We start from the raw sequence: 5,971 nt of genomic DNA on the forward strand, positions 1-5,971 counted from the left end.
TGAGGGGCGCTAGTCTAGCAGACGTGATATTTAGTCGCATTGCACTGATACGTCTTTGGTCGTATAAGTTGGAGGACATGTTGGCTTTGTGTTGGGTCCTCCTCCAGTTCACATGGTCCATGTGTGAGTAAGCTGTAAGTAAGGCTTATCAGTTCATGTGGTCCATGTGTAAATAAGCTGTAAGTAAGGCTTATCATGGAATCATGCCAGGGTAGAGGGGAGGAGAGAGAAGCTGGAGGTGAAAGGAGAGGGAGGTGGACAGATGATACGAGAGAGCAAGGCTTTACTCAATGCTAATTCCAAAGTACAGTACAGCAGGTAGCAAGCCAAACTCCGGAAGACATCCAGAAATAGAAGATGATTTCTCTTTCCACTCAGCGTTTTCGTGTGAGGCGTGAGGAGTGATGACTGACAGAGGTTTTGAGTGATAACTGAGGCATGTATTGCAGGACGAGTGACAGCGTTTTCGTGTGAGGACTGAAGGCGTTTCAGAGCACACGCGATGCAGTTTACTGTGATACACAAGAGCTGACAACGCTTAAAGACTTTGCACACAGAGTCCGTTTTTTTCGTCCGAATTTGACGCACGGAAAAAAAAAAGAATACGACCTCATTTGTGTCAATCGTCATTGACACACCGAGTCCGACAATTACGTCCGTCATTTAAGTTTTTGGACGAGGTTCGATTTTCTGCGTTTTTCCGCATCCATGAAAAGCGTTTTGACAGTTGTTTGACCACCCAGAGCCGCCGTAGTCTTGCTATTCACAATGAAAAATGCCGTCTGAGAAGTTAATTCACTTCGTCTCCGAGCACAAAGCATTTTATGACAAAGCAGGAATACAGAGATTTGGAATTAAAAGACAGAATGTGCCGGGTGATTGCAGACCAGCTTGGAATGCGGGACGCGGTGTGTGTGTGTGTGTGTGTGTGTGTGTGTGTGTGTGTGTGTGTGTGTGTGTGTGTATGTGTATGGAGGGGCGCGGGGGGGAGGGGGGGAGAGAGAGCCACACAGACACACTGCCAGTTGTGGATCAATAGGATCACGGTAGTTTTCTTTTCGTTGCGAATCTTCGCAACAAATATTGGATAATTAACGCATCGGACTCAGTGTGCAAGGTATCTGTGCGTGACGCGTTTTTTTCGGATGACGGATTAAAAAAACGCAGCAAACAATTCGGACTCTGTGTGCAAGGACCTTTAGTCTGAGGAATGATAGCCAATACTCTGAGGTAGGAGGATGCCCTAAAATGGTTGCCGTACCTGACGAAGACCCTGCGTGGTCAAAACCGCTCAGCGTTCTTGATTGATGAATTTTTATACTTGCATATCCCCTAAGTTATAATAAAGACATTTTAACTTTATTCCTGCTTCTGTGCGAGAGTGCCTGAAGTAAGCCTAGAGGCTTCCCGTTTGTTTCAAGTTGAATATTTAACTTCGAGGCACGCTGTGGAGTTGTGCTGGCAACCTCCCTGTGTTTTAGACAGTACGGAGGACAAACTTCACCTGCGTTTCAACTGACATGAGGGGGAGAAGATGATCACAGAAATGGTATTTTCCAGTGAACTATTCCTTTAAGGTGTCATGGAGCTGGACGTTATCGAGAACAGTGATGGGTATCGCCAGAAGATGCGGGGGAACAAGCGAGATCAACTTCTACGGCGCCAAGTATCAAACCTCTCCATCACCCTCACTCTCGCCTCTGCACCATCACACTTAGTAGTCTTCCAATCCTCTCTAGCACACCCTGGAGATAGCTGTGTGTGTGTGTGTGTGTGTGTGTGTGTGTGTGTGTGTGTGTGTGTGTGTGTGTGTGTGTGTGTGTGTGTGCGTGCGTGCGTGCGTGTGTGTGTGCGTGCTCGCAACTCGCATCCACCTAAAGCCGACAACGTGAGCAGAGCACTCGAGTGGTAATTATCTTTTAGAATGAATTATCACTTTTAAAAAGTGACTTATTCCCCCCATTAAATAAGGCCATTAACTCATTCCCCGCCAGAGGGTTTTGAGAATAAGTCACTAGCCACCGCCAGGGTTTTTGATCATTTTCATTAATCTTCCAAGAGCCACAGAATATTTTCTTCTATGACTACATAAAGACTGAATGTCCCAAAAGAAAGAAGAGAGCCTCAACTTTCATAGGAAAAAAAAAGTTTGATTCTACCTTCATCCGTTCTTTAGTTATCGACACCCGAATGTAGGTCGTTTTCACCAAAAACAGCAGTCTCTGACCAGAAAGCGGAGGAAAAGGCATTTTTGTAAATGAAGTCATCTTCACGGCTCCTGACCCGAATAAATGCCTTTGATGGTGGATACTGGCCAGTGTTACACTCAACTATGAACCCCATAATGATTTGGTTTCCCCTTCCGGTCAAACTCGCCCGTGGGCACAGCTTTTACTGTAACACCGGTGTGAGAAAGAAGATTCAACCCGCTTTTGAGAGAGGTGAGCGCAGGTCGTGTGTTCGTCTTGCACGGGGGGGCGACTGGTTGTCTGTGTACTGTGTATGTCAGGAGCAATCTACCGGCTGAAATGTACACGGTGTCAAGAGTTGAGGAACTAATTCCTGAGGACAAGTGATTTGTGGATGTGTTGTCAGCACCTACAGTGTGGTGAAAAGAAAATCCTTCACGTTTGAGTGACAGGCTGCCCCCCCGCTGTAATGGAGTCCGAACCCGTATCGATAAAAGCTGCTGGACCAGCGTTTGAGCCGTGCCATGGAGCTGTGTTATGGACCTTTTCTGACAGGAGATTGTTGCTTTTCTCTGCTTCCTGGTTTTGTGAGACAATCGTGGTCGTTCCTGTACACCTTTAGACGTGCTGTAATGTTTCACAAGGTGAGTAAGAGAGCCATCTATCACATGACGGACGGTGAAAACACTTATTGCCGTCCGATGACGTCAATGGCGGGGAAGCGTTGCCTGTTAAACGACGTCGGTAGACGCCGGCCATGGCGGGGAATGAGTTAAAGAACAGTAATGTACATGACATGAACCATAACATAAGAATATATACAGTGGAGAAATAGATAAGTAGAAAATGATTCCCACGGAAGCAGTATGCTCCTCACAGTAAGACAGGAGCGGTTAGCATTCAGTTCAAGCAGTTTAATGTGGCGCATAAATCACTTGAAATTCAAAGCGAGACCATTACACCCAAAATAAACATTTCCCCACCTCGTGAATGTCTCTCACAGGCTTGTAAAAGAGACAGCATGGCTAACTTTGATTCAGCTTCATGCAGGGACGCTCGTGAAGCTTGTTTACCCTGTTTGAAAGGCTCCTCTGACACCGAGGGCTCTCTCATTGACTGGCATTTATCCTCCTACTTACAAGTGGTTTTATATGCGCGGCAGCTCGCTCATAACTGTCTGGACGATGGAGGGACAATAAAGCAGGAGGAATATGAAAGGCCTCCTCCCTCATGGTTGGCCCCGGGGCCCCCGGAGCCGGACTTGATGGACGATTATTGCGTTTCTTTTTCGCCCTCTGCAATCGGCAGGCAGATGGATTAATGCATTAGCTAGCGGCGGCCATAGGGGCCGAGGAGAGAGGGATGAGGACGGTGGCGGAGACATTCGTCTCGGCCGGGGAGTCGGGGGACCTGAATCATAATCTTTCTATCCTTTTCGACTTTAACCGTTTTTAAACACGCGCTTTCCTCCCACACAACCACTAGTGGGCAAAGTGAAGTAGCATCCAGATCGGTAGGTTTGGGCGATTAACCGAAAATGTATCGAAAACTACGCGACATTTAGAACCTCTAACCGACTAAAGATCTTGCTCGTGTCATAATCGTAATCGAGATAGAAGTTTGAAATAATCGGGGTTATTGATTTGACGTCATATCGCCCGGCCCTAACGAGCACGATGAGTGAGATAAGATGCAGGGGTCGTCTGGCTGAAGAGCATTCAAAGCTGGCCAATGCTAATTATGGAATTAGTAGACAGACAGTTGAGGGAATCACAGCACAACAAGGTGGATCCAAAATGTGCGCAAGCAAACACACACACACACACACACACACACACACACACACACACACACCAAGCCAATCCAATGTCTTCATGGCTTCAGAACCTGATGGAATGCGAGATTCCCTCAAGTTGGAGCACAGAGGACAGGGCATCGGATAAAACCCAATCTCACCTCTATCTAATCCCTCAGAGTTTGGGCGGGTGGTTCTGAGCCCATCAAAGTCCGCCTGTCTGAGAAGAGAGGATGGTGTCAGGCAGCGGGCTCATGATGGAAATACAGATGAAAATAGTCAATATGTCTATAGACGTTTTCACCAGAGCGCAACCCCACAGCACTTCCTTTTTCTCAGCATTCGGCAAACTGCAGAAATATTCACTTGACATTGACGTTACTTTTGTTTTTGCCGCTCAGCTGTATAGACGGCTTTCACGGAATGGTCAGTCCTGCACTTGAATGTTTTTTTCTTTTCTTTTATGTCCATAGCAAACACTGCAACAGGAAGTGAGCGGGGGTTCAATTTAGAATGTTTTTGTTGTCAAGTTAAAACCGTCTATAAGCCCTCACAGCTATGTCTTCCAGTGTGGCTGTGCATGTTTTCGTGACCCAAGAACGCTTTGGAAAAGGCAGGGTGAGACGGGGCTTTCAGACATAGACTAAGCCCCCGTTCACACAGGACGCCGAAGCAACGCTCAACCTAAGCTCAACCTACGCTCAACCCACAAGTTTCATTTAGGCGTCCTTGTTAACAGGCGAGGCCGTTCACACCACCCGCGCGCGTGCCACACCGAAGCCACGCTCACGCCTCGCTCAAGCGATCGTTCAGGATTCAGTCCTATTTTCCGAAGGGTGACCGTCGCGTGAAGCTTGAAGCTGCCAGGCAAGTCAATGGGAGTTGTGGGCGGGTTCAAGGCACGTCGAGGAGGCGCTGAGAGGAAAAGGGAAGGCTTCTTGTGTGAACGGTTAGGCTTGTGCCTGCCTCAAGCTTCGGCTCTGCTACACGATTTCACGATTTCAGATGGCAGCCCGTCTTTATTGTCACACGAACACACCACAACACATGCATGCGGCCACTACACACACTCATGCTGACGGTGGCCGGTGAAATATGTCCTCTGCATTTGACCCATCCAGGCTTGTCCTTTCCTCCAGGGGGGCAGGCCAGGAGCAGTGGTCGCTTTTTCTTTCCAGCGCCCGGGGACCTTCATTGGACCATCATTGGACCAACTTCAGATGTTGTCATCACTGGTCGGATGACAATCTTCTGCATGTTTTTAGTGGGGGGTTATGTACGGAGGAACCCCCTGGGGGGTACGGGGAGAACATGCAAACTCCACACAGAAAGGCCCTTTCGACGAGATAGCCCACCTGGGCAGTAGGCACTGAAGATATGGGGGGGTCACAACTCTAGCGCCCACAGCGTCCCAGGTGAGAATCGAACCCAAGACCTTCTAGCTGTGAGGCGACAGCGCTTACCACTGCACCACCGTACCCCACGTTCGGCGTCCTGTGTGAACAAGGGTTAAGTGGGAGAAGGAGAGAAGAGAGAGAAGAGAGAGAGAGAGAAGAGAGAGAGAGAGAGAGAAGAGAGAGAGAGAGAAGAGAGAGAGAGAGAAGAGAGAGATAGAAGAGAGAGAGAGAGAGAGAAGAGAGAGAGAGAGAGAGAGAGGAGAGAGAGAAGAGAGAGAGAGAGAGAGCGCGCCAGGCTACTGACTACGCAATCATATCAAATGAGAGCAGCATCAGCAGCACCATTAAAGGCACCGATTGGTCGATTGGGGGATTCAGATGACTCCAGTTTAATTAAAGTGAGCGAGGGTCATCAAACGCCTCCTTTCAACTCCCTCTCTGGGCCCGGGCAGTAAACGCTTTCAACTCCCTCTCTGGGCGCTGGCAGTAAACGCTGTCTGTTGACTTGATGAAATCTCCTAAGTGAGTAAACTACTGTGCATGAGTAAACTACTGTGCATGACTAAACTACTGTGCATGAGTAAACTACT

This window comes from Poromitra crassiceps (assembly GCF_964638095.1).
Source record: "Poromitra crassiceps genome assembly, chromosome: 8".
In the NCBI taxonomy this organism is placed as follows: Eukaryota; Metazoa; Chordata; class Actinopteri; order Beryciformes; family Melamphaidae; genus Poromitra; species Poromitra crassiceps.